This window comes from Henckelia pumila, chromosome 2 (genome assembly GCF_033568475.1).
Source record: "Henckelia pumila isolate YLH828 chromosome 2, ASM3356847v2, whole genome shotgun sequence".
Classification (NCBI taxonomy): Eukaryota; Viridiplantae; Streptophyta; class Magnoliopsida; order Lamiales; family Gesneriaceae; genus Henckelia; species Henckelia pumila.
Genome location: NC_133121.1, coordinates 19,589,829 through 19,610,615, shown reverse-complemented (window position 1 = coordinate 19,610,615; position 20,787 = coordinate 19,589,829).

Here is a 20,787-nt window from a genome sequence, read left to right as displayed (position 1 = left end):
TGATTGTATGCATGTTTAGACATAAATTGCGTGAATCCGGCAATGCATGCAATAAATTAAATATGATGAGACAAATATTTTTATAAATAAAATCCCTCATTTTAAATATGATTTAAAATTTATATCAAGATAAATAAAGGAAATTTAAATATTGTTTAAATGTTCCTACCTTCCATCAACGGTCAATGTATGTGATGCTACCCGCGGATACGGTCCGGCTCATATTATTGGGGGGGCCCGTCCGTCGGAAAGCTGTACATTGGATTGACAAATGTTGTAAGTTGGGTGGAACTCCCATGGGATCGGCTCATATTATTGGGGGATCCACATGGCGACCGTCCATCACAACTTAATATTGATGGGTCATCTTGACATGTCACTTTAAACGGCGTCATATTATTGGGCCCTTATTGGACATGAGGTAAACACATGGGGGTTGCTTTGGAAGCAATTGGGCTCTACCTTTTGAGAATTATGGTTGGCTGATATTATTCGGGACCATAAGTTTGTCAATTGGACTCCATGTTCTCACTGAGGAAAAAGTTTCCCGTTTTCACTAGAGGGTGGTGAAATCGTTAAAATAGTGGGAGTGAGATTCATAAAATTAAATTCGCCTATTTTATGTCTTAGTAAATTGTTAAACAATCATTGATATATGTCTGTTTTTCTTTTCAGTATTTCATACAATGAATTCGCGAAATCCATTATTCTCGATCCTCGAACAAAACAAGTTGACTGGCGCCAACTATACGGAATGGTTCCGGAAGTTGAAGATTGTCTTAACTTCGGAGAAAATGCTCTACGTGTTAGAGAAAGCACCTCCGAAGGAAGCACCAGCTGACATAAGTCCGGAGGAATTGGCCAAACTTGATGCATGGTGTGACCATGACATCAAGACCAAATGCTATATGCAAGCCTCGATGTCTGATGAACTCCAGAGGCGATTTGAGGACACGGTGAATGCTGCTGACATTCACACGCAACTCAAGGAACTTTTTGGGGCTCAGTCGAGGGCTGAAAGGTTCGCTACTGTTAAGGAGTTGATGACGTGCCGCATGCGTGAAGGGACTTCGGTCCGTGATCATGGGGTACGAGTGATTTGGCTCATACAGAAGTTGGCGACCCTAGATTTGGTGTTGGAGCATGAACTCAATGTGGATTTATTGCTTCTGTCTCTTCCTTCTTCATTTGATGGATTTGTGATAAATTTTAATATGAACAAGATAGAGGCCACCCTTGAAGAGATGGTCAATATGCTCGTTACATATGAATCCACACTTAAGAAGGATAAGCCAGCTTTCTTGGTGGGCTCCTCATCTTCTGCGAAGAAGGGGCCAAGTATGAAGGGCAAGAAACGTTCTACCCCACCCAAGAAAGTTGAGCCCGAGAAGAAGCAAAAGACAAAGGCTTCAAACAATGGAAAATCCAAGGATGTTTGCCATTACTGCAAGAAGCCGGGTCATTGGAAGCGCAACTGCAAGGAATATCTTGAGCAGTTGGGAACTGCAAAGGGTATGTTCTATATTGAAATAAACATGTCACTTAATACAACTTCTTGGGTATTGGATACCGGATGTGGATCTCACATTTGCAATGATTTGCAGGTGATGACAAGAAGTCGCAGGCTTAGAATGGGTGAGACCCAGCTGAGGCTCGGGAATGGTTCCAGAGTTGAAGCTACGGCCATTGGAGATGTTTGTTTGATTTTGCAGAATGGTTTTAAATTATTGTTGAGAGATGTTTTATTTGTGCCAGATTTAATTAAAAACATTATTTCTATTTCTATGCTTGATAGAGATGGTTATTCTTGTAATTTTGTGAATGGGATTTGCAATATTTACAAGAATGAATGTTTAATTGGAAATGGACAACTTGAAAACGATCTATACAATTTAAAACTAAAAGACGTTCCAATTAATTATTTTGATAAACCGGCTACAACAAACAAAAGGAAAATCGATAGTCAAAACCCGGCAAACCTTTGGCACGCTAGGCTAGGTCATATTTCCTCAAAGAGGATGAACAAGCTAGTGGGAGAGGGCATGTTTGATATGTCTGATATTAACTCTCTACCTACTTGTGAATCCTGCCTAAAAGGAAAAATGACTAAATCTCCTTTTAAGGGGAAACCTGAGCGTAGTCAGAATCTGTTGGATTTGATCCATACAGATGTTTGTGGTCCATTTAGAGTAGGGACTCAACATGGCCACACCTACTTCATTACCTTTACTGATGATTATTCAAGGTATGGGTATTTATATTTAATGAAATATAAGTCTGAAGCATTTGAAAAGTTCAAAGAATTCAAGGCTGAAGTAGAAAACAAGCTAGGTAAAAGTATTAAGGCACTTCGATCGGATCGAGGTGGAGAATACTTGAGTACCGAGTTTTTGGACTATCTGAAAGAGAATGGGATTCTCTCTCAGTGGACTCCTCCTATGACACCACAGCTTAATGGTGTATCGGAGCGTCGTAATCGAACTTTGTTGGACATGGTTCGATCTATGATGAGCTTTACTGAGCTTCCACCTTCGTTTTGGGGCTATGCGCTTGAAACGGCGGTATTGTTGTTGAACAACGTCCACACTAAAGCAGTGGACAAAACACCATACGAGTTATGGAATGGCAAAGCTCCTAAGTATTCGTACTTGAGGATTTGGGGATGTCCTACTTACGTGAAGCGGACAGTGGGAGATAAGTTGGATAGTCGATCCAGCTTATGTTATTTTGTAGGGTATCCGAAGAATTCAATCGGATATTATTTTTATTATCCTGCTGAAACAAAGGTGTTTGTTTCTAGGAGTGCCACCTTCTTGGAGAAGGAGTTCTTATTGGATAAGAAAGGCGAGATGATGGAACTCGAAGAAGTTCGAGAAGAACCCGAAATACAAAATAACGATCCTACACCTCAGGAACCATTGCTGGACACGCCTGAACCTAGAAGATCCGAGAGGACTTCTAGACCTCCTATTCGATATGGTCTTCTTCTTGAAGGGGATCAAGATGAACCCGACATTGGATGTGATCCAAGAAACTTCAAGGAAGCAATTTCTGATGCGGATTCGAATTTATGGCTTGAAGCTATGCAGTCAGAATTGGATTCGATGCATACAAACCAAGTTTGGTCTTTGGTAGATCCTCCCGATGGAATTGTTCCAATAGGGTGTAAATGGATCTACAAAAGAAAGCTTGGGCCTGATGGTAAGGTATTGACCTACAAGGCGCGATTGGTGGCGAAAGGTTATACTCAAAGGCAAGGAGTTGACTATGATGAAACCTTTTCACCAGTTGCTATGTTCAAGTCCATAAGAATCCTTATTGCCATAGCTGCATGGTATGACTATGAGATATGGCAAATGGATGTGAAGACTGCTTTTCTTAATGGAGACATTAAGGAAGAAATCTATATGAAGCAGCCTGAGGGGTTCACATCCATGGGAAGCGAGCATAAGGTATGCAAGCTTCAGAGATCAATTTATGGTCTAAAACAAGCATCAAGAAGTTGGAACCAGAAATTTGATGAAACAATTAAAGATTTTGGTTTCATCAAGAACCCGGAGGAACCTTGCGTGTACAAGAAAGTAGTTAAGGATGCGGTGACATTCTTAGTACTTTATGTTGATGACATCCTACTCATTGGGAATGATGTAGGGATGTTGCAGTCAACGAAGATATGGTTATCAGGTAGATTTTCGATGAAGGATTTGGGTGAGGCATCCTACATTCTAGGGATTCAGATCTATAGAGATAGATCTAAGAGAATGATAGGACTCACTCAATCAACCTACATCGATACCATATTGAAACGGTTTTCAATGGATGGGTCCAAAAGAGGACATCTACCCATGTGTCATGGAGTTTCTCTATCCAAGTCTATGTGTCCCAAGACTGATGAAGAGATAGAGAATATGACACATGTACCATATGCGTCAGCTATAGGTAGTATCATGTATGGGATGATATCTACCAGACCGGATGTAGCATTTGCTCTGAGTGTCACGAGCAGATATCAGTCTAATCCTGGTCAAATGCATTGGAAAGCCGTGAAGGACATTCTTAAGTACTTGCGAAGGACTAAGAATATGTTCATGGTTTATGGAGGACGAGAACTCAAACTGGAAGGCTATACCGACTCTAGCTTCCAAAGTGATGTGGATGACTCGAAGTCTACCTCTGGATTTGTGTTCATGCTCAATGGCGGTGCTGTCTCTTGGAAGAGTTCCAAGCAGGACACCACAGCGGATTCCACCACTGAGGCTGAATACATTGCAGCATCAGCTGCTGCTAAAGAGGCCGTTTGGATGAGGAATTTCGTCCAAGAGTTGGGCGTCATTCCTAAATTTGTTGGTCCAGTCCCGGTGTACTGCGACAACACGGGTGCCGTTGCTCAAGCAAAGGAACCAAGGTCTCATCAAAGATCCAAACACGTACTGAGGAAATACCACATCATCCGGGAGATTGTGGAAAGAGGAGACATCACTGTCGAACGAGTGGCCTCTGCAGACAATATCGCTGATCCGCTTACTAAGCCCTTGCCAGGACCATTGTTTGACAAACATCGCGAAGCAATGGGTCTACGTAGTATGACTAGTTGGCTATAGGGCAAGTGGGAGATTGTAAGAGTGGGTGCCCAGTGAGCCAACTGTGTGGCTATGGGCTTTGATGACTCTTTGTATAAACAATCTTTTGTTTAATATTATTTACACTTTTATGGCAATGACTTTATATTACTTCATATTGTTATATTGTGATATACTATTGTTGTTTTGATAAAGACCTTGAATATACTATAGTGTATGTAAGATGTGGTAGAACATGGAGATGTCTATCATGAAATACTCTTATAGTCACTGTATGTTCTAAAACCGTTCCTAGTCGATTGAGCCGTCCGATAATAAGGATAAGGATCGCTCGAGTTTGAGACTAGCATTTGCGATGCGGAGTACCACGTTTCATTGGTAGGGAACATGGAGATGTTCGAAGCATGCAAATGGATATTCATAGGATGAATAATCGAACTACCCTATCCGGACTTTCCAAGTGGTTATCACTTATCGAGTGGATAAAGTCCGCGGTTTTGGTTGTACACCATTAGTCCTTACGACTTGAAACATCATGGAGACTCTATATGCTAGTGCTGTGCTTTGACTCGTTTACCGACTCTATGGGGGTCATCAGGTGTCGAGATTGGGTACAGTTACGACACATATAGGAGTCAATGCATTGTTGTCAAGGATTCACCACATACTTGCGAGTATGGATATCCTATGCGATCTGAGGAGATATTAGTGTGACAAATCTCTGGCCAGAGTACTTGATGTGATTTAAGAAATGGTTTCTTAGTAGCACATGCGATGTCACTAATTTGATCTTCAAGATGTATTGCATAGTTATCGAATCTTGAGCGACTCTCGATATACCAATGGTTGTTGATTCGATCGGGATATATGGATGAAGGGACCGTACTGTACGCTAACCAAAATCTACTGGTTCTTGTAGGCACTATCAGTGATACCTAGGGAATCATGGGGCGATGTTGCTAGGCGCTTTACCATGATTCGTTGGGCAAAGTCGGAAAGTGTTGTTCCGAGTCACAAGGAGTTGTGAGCCCACGGCTAGCTGTATCCCTGAACCATTGAGGGTCACACAGTGTAATGGAGTTTTAATCCCCGTTGAGATAGTTAAATTTAAAGAGTTAAATTTAATGAACTAAGGAGTTGGACTTCTTAAATAAGAGTAAGGGAGTAGGATTTCCTAAAATGACATAGGGATGGACATTTTTGGAAACCACTGAATTCGGATTCAGGAAAATTTATTTTGACTTTAAAATGTGCAGAAATGGTTTCTGTGCACATTGGTGAAATCAGTTCATCAATCGGAGTCACGATGAATTTTATATTAATTTCTGAACGAGCGGGCTTTGCTTGTCGGGCCCCAGCTTATGATTAATGGGCCCTAAGGTGTTAGTGGCCTGCATTATAAATAAGTTATTACAGTACAGAAATTACACACAACAGGTCATAATTTTTGAGACAGAGAAAATTTTCGAACCCTAGCTCTCTCTCTCTGTTCGGCCGACCCCTCCCCCTCTGCCCGAGATTTTCCGGTCTGTGATTTTGAATCGCAGTAAGGAATAACGAATCAGATTCGTTTATTCTCTTCGCAGAAAACTTCTGATAGATTTTCTAGTGCAATCTATCAGAGGGATTAAACCTCTGTTCGTGGACCTGATTGAAGGAGTTCATCGGTTCCAGGGAGAGACAACAAGAGCAGATAAAATCTGTTGGTGTCCAGTAATCTCGTTGCGAGATTGAAGGTAAAATTTAATAATTGTTATTTGAATTTTACACACACAATAATTTAATCAGGGAATGGTTGATACCCACACCATGGAATTGTTCCATGATAAAAATTTTAAACTTCCGCTGCACCGGGTATCAATCGTGATTGATCTGACCGCCAGTTTTTCCAACAGCATTAATTTTCATGTCCGTGATGCATTATTGTATCACGGACATGCATTATTTGCATATCTGTGATGCTTATTTTTATTATATATACATTCCTTCACTTGGTTTTTTTTTTCATGCTGAAATTCGTTCCTTCACTGAGTTTTTTTTATACGCCTTCACTTCGTTCCTTCACTTGTTTTTTTATTTTTTTAATTTCGTTGGTTGCGTAGGTTTTGGAATTATTTTTTCTTTTTCTTTGTTTGATTGGCTGCGAAGCTTTGAGAATTTCAGGTACGTAACGTGATGCATGTTTTTTATTATATATATTCTTTCAATTGATTTTGTTTGTTGTTTGCCTTATTGTAATCCTTTTTTTTTTGTGTTGGTTGCGTAGGTTTTGGAATTATTTTTTCTTCTTCTTTGTTTGATTGGCTGCGAACTTTGTGAATTTCAGGTACGTAACGTGATGCATGTTTTTTATTATATATATATTTTCAATTGGTTTTTTTTGTTGTTTGCCTTATTGTAATCATTTTTTTTGATGTTGTCTGTGGAGGTTGCGAAAATTTGAGAAACTTTTGTTTTATCTTTTTTATTTGGTTGGTTGCGTAGCTTTCGGAATTATATTTTCTTCCTCTTTGTTTGATTGGCTGCGAAGCTTTGAGAATCATTTCTGGTACGTAACTTGATAAGTATATAATAATATTTGAAAATTTTGTATCAATTGTTTATTATATAATTTTTTTGTTGATTAATGATTGTATATTTTTATTTTTTTTCAGAATGTCGAGAATAGAAGATCTCAGCGTGTTGTATTTGCAAGAATCACACATATCATCAGTAGTTTCTTCGCAAACGATCGATGAAATTATTCGAGTCAAACGATCAGACAACTTGATTTGGAAAATTGTATCTGGAGAATGGCTTCCATAGCCGTGTGAAAGCATATTTACACCATATGAGATTTTTAGGTGTTCTGCAATGTGGATTTCGTGTTTATGATAACCATTTGATTACTTCTCTGGTCGAACGATGGAGACGTGAAACTCACACATTTTATTTTAGATGTGGTGAGGCGACTATCACGTTGCAGGATGTTTCAATTATTTGGGGTTTACCAATTGATGGTGAGCATGTATCTGGTGTAGATGCTTCGCACAAAGTGGGAAATTGACAACACATATGTCTCAATTTATTGGGATTTACGCCATTAGCCTCATATTTCAAAGGTGGTCACTTGTCGATGACCGCTTTATACGAACACTGCATCTCCATACATATTGAAGATAATAGCTCCGAGGTTGATGTTGTAAAATATAGTCGATGTGTAGCATTGATGATTATCGGAGGAATAATGCTACCCGATTATCAAGGAGGATATGCTAGATTGATTTTTTTTACAACTGCTTTAGAATATTGATCGAATAAAATCTTACAGCTGGGGAGGTGCAGTTTTAGCATTCCTATACCATGAGTTGTGCAATGCAACACGTATAGGAAAATCAATAATATCTGGGCCTTTACATATTTTACAGGTATAATTTAATTTTATTTAACTGAGACTGAATTAATATTTATTGAATTATATTTTTTCAATAATGACAGATATGAGCATGGAGCAGGATTAAATGTGTTAATCCTGATCGGACTGGCTTATCTCTTCTCGTGGCCCCGAACTCTGATGCTGAAATTATGCCATTTTCTCCCTATGGTGCATAGTAAAAAATGTATTGTCATAATATGAACTCTGATTATTTTACTCGATTTTTAATTATTTTCTTTATTGTAGGTGGAACAATTTTTTCAGTTATACTCATGAACCGACACACTCTCTTCGAATTATAAGTGATTGTTTTGATCGTATGAATCACGATGAGGTATAATACTAAAATATATAAACAATGCAACAAAGAAATTTTTTATAAAAAATGTTAATTAAGATTTGCATTTTAATTTTGCAGTTTAACTTGATAGTGTACGAGAGAAACGATCCAGATGTCAGGACAATAATATATTCATATGATACTAATATTTGACGATGTGTTTGTCCTGTGATCTGCTTTTAAATTGTAGAGATGCATTGTCCAAATCGAGTGTTGAGGCAATTTGAAATGCGTCAACCTATTCCTCAACCTGAAGTTGACAACGATTACCTCCACAACATCACCAGAATAGGTCATCGCAACACAGACTGGAGGGAATATCATGAAAATGTCATTAATTTTTGGAACAGAAGGAAGCGGCATGTTGTCCAGGGTGAATTGCATGGAAGATCTAGACAAACAAATGATGACTACTTTCCATGGTATGGGCGCATAATTGTTCGCATTATATCTCCTACAGTCAGTGAGATTGGTTTTCGTCCATATCCACACAATATATTTGTTGCTGGACACCATGATATTCCATAACATTTCAGTACTCCTGCTAATGATACACATTTGGCATCTTCAGGATATGTTCCAAGGTCATCTGGTTGGCATGCCCATGCAGGGCCATCTAGTGGGCTATACAATGCAGGACCATCCGATACATTTGAGAATATGGGGCCATTTGGTGCACATGATGATGAGGTTTATCGAACTCCATTTTGGAACAACACCCAAAGTTTTACAGAACTAATCAAGGTTCCCCCTCTCCCACATGGTTTTTATAACACGTCGGCACCTCAAAGAAATGTTGTTTCACCAGTTATTTTCCCAGGTTATTCAAATGAACAAACCCAGAGCAGTGAAGACCATGATGATGTGGCTGAAAATAATCCTCAAGATTTTGTACCGCGTAGAGGTTCACGTAGACGTAGACCACGTGGTTGTGGAACCGAGGGTCACTTGCATAATCGTAATTGTAATCATCGATCATGATAAATTTGTGTAATATAATAATAATATTTGAGTGTTTAATTTTATAATTTTAATCTACACTTTAAGATAATATATTGTGTTATTAACACACACACACATACACACACACACACACACACACATATATATATATATATATATATATATATATATATATATTACGATATTATATGTTTATTATATGTAATAATAAACAATAAATTTGAAATATATTATATTATATTATATTTTATTGTATTGTATTGTATTTTATTATATTTATTATATTATAAATTAAATAAATTAAAAGACAGAAATATAAATGAGATAAAATACATACATCTATTAAATCAAAACTCATACACGAACATTTTACCAGTAAAACTAAATATAAATGTTATTATAAAAACAGAAAGGAAAAACATTATTATTATTAATATAACACGATGCAGCAGTCTTGCATATCTCATTCATGTGATGTTTGACGAGGTGGTGGACGAGATGACGTTCCTTCATCTTTGCATGTGTGTTCACACGTTCATCATCATTCAAATCATCAGCGTCGTTGTCATCTTTTTCTCCAAACTCCCCATATGACATCTCTGGTTCAGTATCACTATCACTTCTAGGAACATCTTCATCATCAATTCTAGGAACATCATCGTGTGGGGCAAAATTCTGGTTGTTTGAATACAAATTTGTTGCATCGTTTTGATCCCAACCCAGACCCGTATTTGGCCAACATGGAGGAACATGTTCAAAAGGGCCAGAGATATGTTGATCCCACGAACCACCCACATGATTCAACTGAATATTGCTCAATCCTTCTGTAACATGTGGAATATATGCTTCTTCATCATCATGACCAACATTTCGATCAATTTGATTTGCTTCAAAGTACAAATGCAATACATTTATATTGGGGCATTGCATTACAAACTCCAGAGCGTCATCATCAACAAGGTCGACTGGAATTTTATGCCATATTGAATTCTCCATGAATGATTATTTCGTCAACAAATTCAGATTAAAATTCATCGGATCAATGACCAATATTTTATGCACATATTCAACCAACTCGAACAAAGAAATTGATCTCAATACTCGAATCGGTCTAATATACGGGATACTATATTCAACCGACCCATTCTCAACACTAACGTGACCACAAAAATATAGAAGCACATCAATGTTATCCATACCGAATTTGAAATTTCATGAAAAAATATTACAAATACAGAAGGAGGAAGGAGGAAAGAAGAAAGGAAACAATATTTTTCAGATATTGTGAAGAACTTCTTCAAGAGAGAGTGAGAGACTGAGATTCAACCAATTGTTTGTTGTTATATAGAATATTGAACGATTGAATTTCAAATTTTGTAAGGCTTAAACACGTTATTTAATGTAGTCAAAAGTTGTGTGGGAATCTTGTCAGAATCATGATGATCAATGGTCAAAAAAATAAAGTGAGTTCAGTGTTTGCGGGAATCTTGTTGAATGAATGAGAGAGTTGGAAATCTTGCTGGAATGATCACGTTTTTTTGTCGGGAGGTTGTATATTATTATGGTGATTTTATACGTGCTCGAAAATTTTATTATTTAGTGTCTCGAATCACGTCCGCAATATGGGTAGGCGGATGGTGATTACTTGAAATTTGTACTTCATTAAAAATATTATTTTAGTAATATTAGAGTTTTTTAAAAAACTTTTTTAATTGATTAATTTAATTTTAAAAAATATATAACTATAATTAATATTTTAAATATATTTATATGGTTATTTAGTTTTCAAACTATGATAAATACACATTCATTTCCATTTATATACATTTTTTAGGTTTTTAAAAATTTAAAATATATTATTAATTATTTTATATTATCTAAACGGTTTTTCGATCCGATCATCCAGTTAAAACGGTCCGATCAGTTGGACCATTTTTTAAGGTAAATCGGTTCGATCACAGGTCCGGTTTATGAAAGCATTGCTCTTAAGAATCATATCTTCTAAAGAATTTCTTTTATTGGAAACGTTTTATAAGTATTCAAGGGTCTATTGATTTTATAGTAGTTAAGTATTCAAGGGTTTATTGATTTTTTAGTGGACTCAACAACACGGAAAATTTCGCCTTAATTGTATAGACACTGTCTTAAGTGCGTTTATGGTGAAAATTTATCAATATATGTAGGTACACTGAAAAAATGATGGATCACATATGTATCGTTAAATCTACATGCATCTTTAGATGTTGCTTCTGGCATTGCTTGTATATATATGATCTAATTTACTGACACAACACATATTATTAAATATCTACCTTTAGATACCCAGTTACGGTACTACCCTAAGGGGGGTGTGAACTTCCCCATATAAATTAGATTATGTTTCGACTTATGGTGCTTTTTTTATCTAGTGCTTATAACGTGATGTTGGGGGTGCAATAATTTTCTTTGCTAGTAGAGGGGTCGAACAATGACGTTTGAGCTGCTGTGCGATTTAAAAGATTTGAGTTGCACAATTACCATCAGCTATAGCTTTTGGTAAAGCGGTGATAGTCGTGCTTTGTTTGCATTTTTTAATGTTGTTTTGTTAGTAGTTTGCATTCATTTATTTGTTTTAGTTCATGTTTTATCTTAGTTTTGTTTTATGCATGCATTTAGCTTCATAACATACTCCTGGGTTTAATGTGTAGGAGGTATCAAATTTGAAGAAGAAAAGCAGAATTTTGGCAAAGTTTCATGCGCTCGATCCCACGTACTCATAGGATCGAGCGCGACTTCTGAAGATTCAAGGCAGCAGACAAGCTATTTTTCATGCGCTCGATCGGACGAACTCACGCGATCGAGCGCAGCCGAGGAAATTGAAAATAGTGGGATCAAAATTTTCATGCGCTCGATCGGACGTACTCATGCGATCGAGCGCGCTAGTCTGTTCGGGAAATATTTTGTAATTTTGGAAACTTTGTTATTTTGGACTCTAGTTTTTATTAGGCTTTTAATTCCGTTTTTAGAGAAGATTATCAGACTTGGACACTCTCTAAGGCGGCTAGGTTTTGTTCTTACAATTTTCTCTCAACTTTTCTTCTTTTCTTTTGAATTTTTCTTGAGTTTGTGATGAATCGTTGTAGCTAAACTTTTATTCTTGGTTGACGGAGACGAAATCTTGATATAATTTATTCATGAGATTTTATTTTCAGTGTTTAATCTTTATTAAGTATCAATAGTTGATCTGTTTTATTTTATGCTTGTGTGCGAGATTTTAGGACTGGCCATCTTAGGATTTTGTTATAAAAACTATAGCTAAATTAGAATTCAAATCCGTAATTGTTTGAATCAACTAATTTGCGAAGCAACTGCGTTTGATATTATCTGCTGTTGAGTTTATTAAATCATAGGGTCAACTTTTGACTAGGCTAAATACAACCGCTGGTGTTTGCATTGTCTAGATTCGTCAGTTTTACTCGTTTGAATGCTACCTTAGATTTAAATCTAGATCGCTAGAATCCGGATTAATTTATTGGTAAGGGTTAATTTAGAATGCTGGTTTCTAATTAACTAAAATTAAGGTGAAACAAGAATTAGATTTTCAATGATGAATATTTGATAGGATTAATTATTTTTAGGGAATCGATGATTGAATGAATAAATATCAAAGGTGTAGTCGACCGATTCCAAGGCTTGTCTCTTATTGATTTCTCCAGTTAAATTTTCATTCTTGCATGCTAGTGATAATATTTCTCTTTCATTGTTTAAAATTTTTAGTAGTTAATTTCAAAACTCAAACCCCCTTTTAGTTTGTTTAGAATACATTAAATTTACCTTTCCTCGTGGGAACGATCCCTACTCGCACTACTACATTTTTCGTGGTAATCTAATTGAGTTGGGTAATTTGGGCGTGACGCGACTAAGCGCTTCCAAATTTTGGCGCCGTTGCCGGGGAACGTTGTTTAATTTATTGTGTTCTATTTCTTTTTTGTTTTGCTTTGTTTAATCTCACTCTCTTCTCTTTTCTTTGTTTCTAGTTTTCTCTTGTTCATGCTTTCAGGTGATTTTGCTGAAGAAGACTTTCTTTACGACCCGGAGATTGAAAGAACTTTGCACAGGCGAAGGAGAGAACTTCGTAGGCAACAACAAGAGGCAGCTGCTCGAGCTGATTTTCCAGAAGAAGAGATAACTGCTAATGCGAACCTGAGTCTTAGACAATTGGGCACTCCTGATCCCAATCAACAACCTTTATGCATTACTTTTCCTACACTAGAAAATAATGCTACTTTTGAGTTTAAGTCTGGATTGATTCACTTATTACCTGATTTTCATGGTCTTACAGGTAAGGACCCGAATAAACACTTAATGGAATTCCATGTGGTTTGCACGAGTATGAAACCCCATGGAGTGACAGAGGAGCAAATTCAGCTGAGGGCCTTTCCTTTCTCTTTGAAGAGTACTGCTAAGGATTGGCTATACTACTTGCCCTCTGGTTCTATCACAACTTGGACGGAGATGAAAAGAATCTTTCTGGAAAAGTATTTACCAGCCTCTAGAGCTGCGAACATCCGGAAGGAAATCTATGGAATCAAGCAATACTCAGGGGAATCACTGCATGAATATTGGGAGCGGTTCAAGAAGCTTTGTGCTAGCTGTCCACAACACCAGATAAGTGAAAATCAGTTAATTTAATTATGCTATGAAGGTTTGTTGCCTCATGACATGAGTATGATAGATGCGGCAAGTGGAGGTGTTTTCATGGATAAAACACCGGTACAAGCGAGGAACTTAATTGAGAATATGGCTGCCAATTCTCAACAATTTGGCACCATCAGGAATGCGCATGTACTGAAAAAGAACAACGAGGTAAATGTCTCTTCCCTTGAACAACAATTAATTGAATTGCCATCTCTTGTGCGTCAGATGGCTGTAGGAAATGGACAAACTGCAAAAGTGTGTGGGATTTGTGCTGCAGTGGGACATGCTACTGATATGTATCCCACACTTCAAGAAGAATCGGTTGAACAGGTCAATGCCACTGGAGGATTTTCTGGACCACCACAATGGAAATACGATCCTTATTCCAACACATACAATCTTGGTTGGAAGGATCATCCAAATCTGAGATATGGGAACCCTCAAGCAAATCAATCGGGGCCTCAAGCGCCACCACACAATCAAACTTTTAGGCCACCGTATCCTCAACAGCAGCAGCGTCCTCAGATTCCCAATCCGGGTGAGTTTCTTGAAAATATTGTTAAGGAGCTTGCTACTAATACTGTAACTTTCCAACAGGAAACCAGAGCAAGTATTCAAAACTTGAATACCCAGATGGGACAACTTGCCACCACCATCAATAAGTTAGAAGCACAGCATTCTAACGCTTTGCCATCACAAACAATTCCAAACTCAAGAGAGAACGCAAGTGCAATCACTCTATGGAATGGGAAGGAGTTGAAGATCAAAGAGAAAGAAGTGGATACTTCGATCAAGGAGAAACTGCATGAAGAGTCAAAATTGACTGATGGAGAAGCAACCAATGAAGAAGCGCCAAGAGGTAAGTTTCCTCTACTTTCTGAATATAAGCATGTTGCCCCTTTTCCCTTAGCACCTAAGGAGTCTAGAAAAGATGAAGGGATAAATGATCTTTATGAGACTTTTCGTAGATGTGAGGTGAATATTCCGTTGCTAGATGATATTAAGCAGGTACCTCGATACGCAAAGTTCTTGAAGGAACTGTGCACGGCGAAGAGGAAACATACATTGAAGGGTTGTCAAAAACTGGAGCTTGGTGAGAACGTATCTGCTGTGATCCAACGAAAATTGCCCGCAAAATTCAAGGATCCAGGTATGTTTTCTATCCCATGCACCATAGGGAATGTTAGACTTGAGAAAGCCATGTTAGATCTAGGAGCATCAATCAAAGTTATGCCATATTCTATCTATGCATCCTTGAAACTTGGTCCATTGAATAAAACTGGAATTATTATTCAATTAGCTGATAGGTCTAATGCATACCCTAGGGGAATCGTAGAAGATGTGTTAGTGCAAGTGAATGACTTGGTATTTTCTGCAGATTTTTATGTGCTAGACATGGAAAACGGTGATCATAATAGTCCTATTTTGTTAGGCAGACCATTCTTGAAAACTTTCATGACTAAAATTGATGTTCACAGTGGCACACTCACTATGGAATTTGATGGCGAGGTTGTGAAATTTAATATTTATGATACCATGAAATTTTTTGACAGTGATGATTGCGTATTTTCTATTGATATTGTGGATTACTTGGCCCAAGATTATTGTGAGTATGCAGGAAAATATGATTTAGAGGTGGCTCTCGTTGCACCTATTCAGCAGGATGATGGAATTGAAGTCAGTGAAGAAGTGAAAGAGATTGAGCGAATTCTGAACAATGCTTGAGCTACCTCAGTCAGGTAATGTCTCTTATTTATCTTTACCAATCTCTAATACTAGGCGCCTTCCATCTATTTTGCATGCACCAGTGGTCGAACTAAAGACACTTCCAAAACATTTCAAATATGTTTTCCTTGGAGAAGGAGAAACATTGTCAGTCATCATCTCCAATAGTTTGGAAGCCGACCAAGAGGAACAATTAGTCAAAGTACTACAAGAGCACAAAATTGCTATCGGATGGACCATAGCAGACATCAAGGGAATTAGCCCTTCTACATGCATGCACAGAATTTTAATGGAGGAAGGTGTGAATCCCTCACGTCAGCCGCAGAGAAAGTTGAACCCACCAATGATGGAGGTGGTGAAGGCTGAAATTATGAAAATACTTGAATTTGGAGTCATCTACCCGATTTCTGACAGTCAGTGGGTCAGTCCAGTCCAAGTGGTGCCCAAGAAAACCAGAATTACTGTGGTGAAAAACAAGGATGATGAATTGGTTCCCACCCGCATTCAAAACGGGTGGAGGGTTTGTATAGATTATAGGAAGTTAAATGCGGGAACCCGAAATGATCACTTTCCTTTACCATTTATTGATCAAATGATTGAATGTTTAACATGTCATCCTTATTATTTTTTTCTTGATGGGTATTCTGGTTATTTTCAGATTTCTATTGCGCCGGAAGATCAGGAAAAGACAACATTCACTTGCCCGTTTGGCACCTTTGCATATCGACGGATGCCCTTTGAACTTTGTAATGCACGACCACTTTCCAATGGTGTATGTTTAGTATCTTTTCAGAATTCATTGAGCATATCTTAGAAGTTTTTATGGATTATTTCACTGTCTATGTGATTCATTTGAAAGTTGTCTGTCTAACCTTGCTCTTGTCCTCAAGAGGTGTGTCGAAACCAACTTAGACTTAAATTCTGAAAAATGTCACTTTATGTTTGGGCAAGTTGTTGTGTTAGGTCATGTTGTTTCTTCTAAGGGAATAGAAGTAGACAAGGTTAAAATTGATATTATTCAGTCTCTCCCTTATCCCACATGTGTGCGGGAAGTGTGTTATTTTCTTGGCCATGCACGTTTCTACAGGAGATACATTCAAGACTTCGCCAAGATCGCATCCCCCATGTGCAAATTGTTGCAAAAAGATGTCCCATTTGAGTTTGATGAACCATGCAAAACATCTTTTGACAAAATCAAAGACTCATTAACACCACACCAATAATCCAGCCACCGGATTGGAGCAATTCATTCGAGATCATGTGTGATGCCAGCGACTATGCAGTTGGCGCGGTTTTAGGCCAAAAAGTTGGGAAAGCATCGCATGCTATATACTATGCTTCGCGTATTCTTAACGATGCCCAACGGAACTACTCCACCACTGAAAAGGAGCTTTTAGCTGTAGTTTTTGCATTAGAAAAATTTCGCTCCTATTTACTTGGTGCTAAAGTCATTGTTTATTCTGATCATGCAGCTCTTCGGTTTTTTATGGCGAAGAAGGAGGCAAAACCAAGGCTGATAAGATGGATACTACTTTTGAGCGAATTCGATGTGGAAATCAAAGACAAAAGAGGGACAGAAAATCGAGTCGCTGACCACTTGAGCCGCCTAGTTCATATCGATGAGGAACTGAGCTTGCGTGAAGAAATTTCTGATGGACAACTATTTTCAGCAAGCGCCGAATTACCCTGGTACGCAAATATTGTCAATTATTTAGTTACTAAAGGGTTTTCTTCTGAATTTTCTAAGGCACAAAAGGACAAGGTGAGAAGCGATGCAAATTATTATGTGTGGGATGATCCATACTTGTGGAAATACTGCGCTGATCAAGTCATACGACTATGTGTACCGAAAATCGAGGTAATCCCTATTCTCACATTTTGTCATTCTTATGCATGTGGTGGCCACTTTGGAGCAAAAAGGACCGCAAGAAAGGTGTTGGACAGCGAATTTTTCTGGCCATCCTTATTTCGAGACGCTTACGTTTTTTGTAAGTCGTGCACTCAATGCCAGAAGACAGGTAATATCTCCCAGCGTAATGAGATGCCTCAACAACCTATTTTAGTTTGTGAAATATTTGATGTGTGGGGCATCAACTTCATGGGACATTTTTCGAGTTTGTATGGATTTATTTATATATTACTTGCTGTGGACTATGTCTCGAAAGTGGAAGCAAAGGCCACCCGTACTGACGATTATAAAGTTGTTGCAGAGTTTATCAAGCACAATCTTTTCTCTAGGTTTGAGATTTCACGAGCCATCATCAGTGATAGAGGAACGCACTTTTGCAACCGAACTGTGGCCAATTTGCTTAAAAAGTACCATTTGACGCACAGGATCTCTACTGCATACCATCCACAATCCAACGGTCAACCTGAAGTATCGAACAGAGAGATCATGTCATCTAATTTTTTGGATGATGCATTGTGGGCGTATAGAACCGCGTTCAAGACGCCGATTGGAAAGTCCCCATATCGGCTAATTTTTTGAAAACCATGTCATCTACCTGTGGAATTGGAACATAGAGCCTATTGGGCTATTAAAAACTTTAACATGCAGATGGATGAGAGTGGCGAACACCGGAAGCTACAGTTGCAAGAATTGGAAGAAATCCGCAATGATGTTTATGCCAGCTCTAAGATTTACAAGGACAAGACAAAGACCTTCCACGACAAGATGATCTCTATATGAGAATTCGAAGTCAGACAGAAAGTTCTACTCTATCACTCATGACTTCGATTGTTTCCAAGTAAGTTGCGTTCACGTTGAAATGGTCCGTTTGTTGTTACTAATATCTTTCCCCATGGTGCAGTCAAAATTCAAAGCTTGGACACATCCAAAACATTCAAGGTCAATGGACACCGGCTTAAACACTACTATGAAGGAGTCCAAACGAATGTAGGAGGGGACGGGCATGATATCACTCTAGATGCTCCGCCGAATGTCGACTAAATCGCGGCATGCAGTCAAGCTATAGACTGACTGTAAATTTAGCGCTGACTGGGAGGCAACCCAGTGTTTCTTTCTCTTTTGTTTTTGCTTGCTTTTATTTATTGGTTTATTTTGCTTTTGTGTAGGGGTGGAATCGGGTTGGGACCCGTCCCGTAACCCCCTTACCCGATTCCCGTCCCGATAGAAATTGAGATTTTTTTCTCCCGATCCTGCACTCGAAAAGTGTCGGGACCCGAATGTTTGGGATCCCGAACATTCGGGATCCCGTCGGGTCGGGAGAGGGTAATCCCGAATAATATTTTTTTAAAAAAAAAATTCTATGAAAATATTTTTTTAAAAAAATTATGAAAAAAATCAAACAATTTTTTAATAAATTACAAATAAATTAAAATTTCTTTATATATAACCATTAAAAAACTAAAACATTTTTTAGTACATTACAAATAAACTTAAACAACTACTTAATTAATAAAAAAATATAATTATTCATAATAATAAAAAAACAAAATAAAAATTTATAACTCAATGTTAATATTAAAAAATATAAATATAAAAAAAATTATATTGTATATAATTATAAAAACATTAATATTAAAACATAAAATTTTTTAAAAAATTATTTTTTAATTAAAAAATATTATTAAAAAAATATTATTTTTATATTCTGGTCGGGTCGGGATTACTAATAATAAAAAAACAAAATAAAAATTTATAACTCAATGTTAATATTAAAAAAGATAAATATAAAAAAAATTATATGGTATATAATTATAAAAACATTAATATTAAAACAGAAATTTTTTTTAAAAATTATTTTTTTAATTAAAAATTATTATTAAAAAATATTATTTTTATATTCGGGTCGGGTCGGAAATCCCGTCGGGAAGAGTAGCCTATCCCGATCCCGATCCCGAAATTAATCGGGTCGGGAAAAATCCCGACCACTCGGGTTGGAAAAATTTCGGGACGGGATCGGGTTGGGAATCGGGACGGGTCGGGATTTATATACAATTTTCCACCCCTAATTTTGTGTGTTTTTTTTAGCAAATTTTGAAAAATTGAAAAAAAGGGATTTTCACTGAAGGTGTGGTGCGCTCGATCCTGCGAACTCATAGGATCGAGCGCACGGTTTTACCCCAATTCTCTTCCCCGGATTTTTATTGGGCGCGCTCGATCCTGCGTATTCACGCGATCGAGCGCGCGTTTTTACCCCAGTTCTCTGCCCCTGTTTTTTAAGTAGCGCGCTCGATCCTGCGTACTCACGCGATCGAGCGCGCTCCCCTGTGCGTGTTTTATTCTCTCTTTTCTTTCTTTTCCCCCTCATTCTTCCTTTTCTTTTCTCGGCCTCCCTAGAACCCTAAAACCCCAAATTTCGAATTCTCTCAAATATTCACCAATTGTTCTAAATTTCTTGCAGGCGTCATTCCAAGGATTGCAATCATCATCCCTTCTCTAATCTCCACTTCTCCAGCGCCTTATTTTGCTCAAAAACGCCGGAAACTTTGGTGCCCGCCACGTGTTCGACGAATTGCCCTATCCATTTTTCTTGAAAATTCTTGCGACATTATGGGCCCAAAACGCAATAGAGAGATAGGTGAATCTTCTCGCCAAGGAACAAGGGATGCACCCGCTCCACTCCACCTCGCCGGCCAATTCGTAAACCAAACGGCTCGGGATAGGTATGATCACGCTAAAACCCATCGCTCACCTATTACTGAGAGAGGTTTTGATATAGAGGCTTACGACAGCGATGTGGCTACCCAAATCGTGAACCGTGGGTGGGGAAAATTTTGTCAACAACCCTCTCCGACCATTGTCCCTATTGTTAAGGAATTTTACGCTAATGCTGCGGAGTGCACGGATAGTAAGGCCTTCGTTCGAGGCATTTTGGTTTCTTATGTTCCCAAAGATCTGAATAGTCTGTTGGAGACGCCCGACATTGATGATAGCCTGTACCAGAGCATCGCCCTCAACCCGGATTTGCACGAGGTCCTTCAGCAATTATGCATGGTAGGGGCTGCCTGGCGGGATCCTGTTACTTTCAAATGTTTTAAGGAGAAATACCTATTGATGGATCCGGCCACTTGGTACATTTTCGTCGCCCGCCGTCTGATGCCCATCTCACACACGAGTGAAG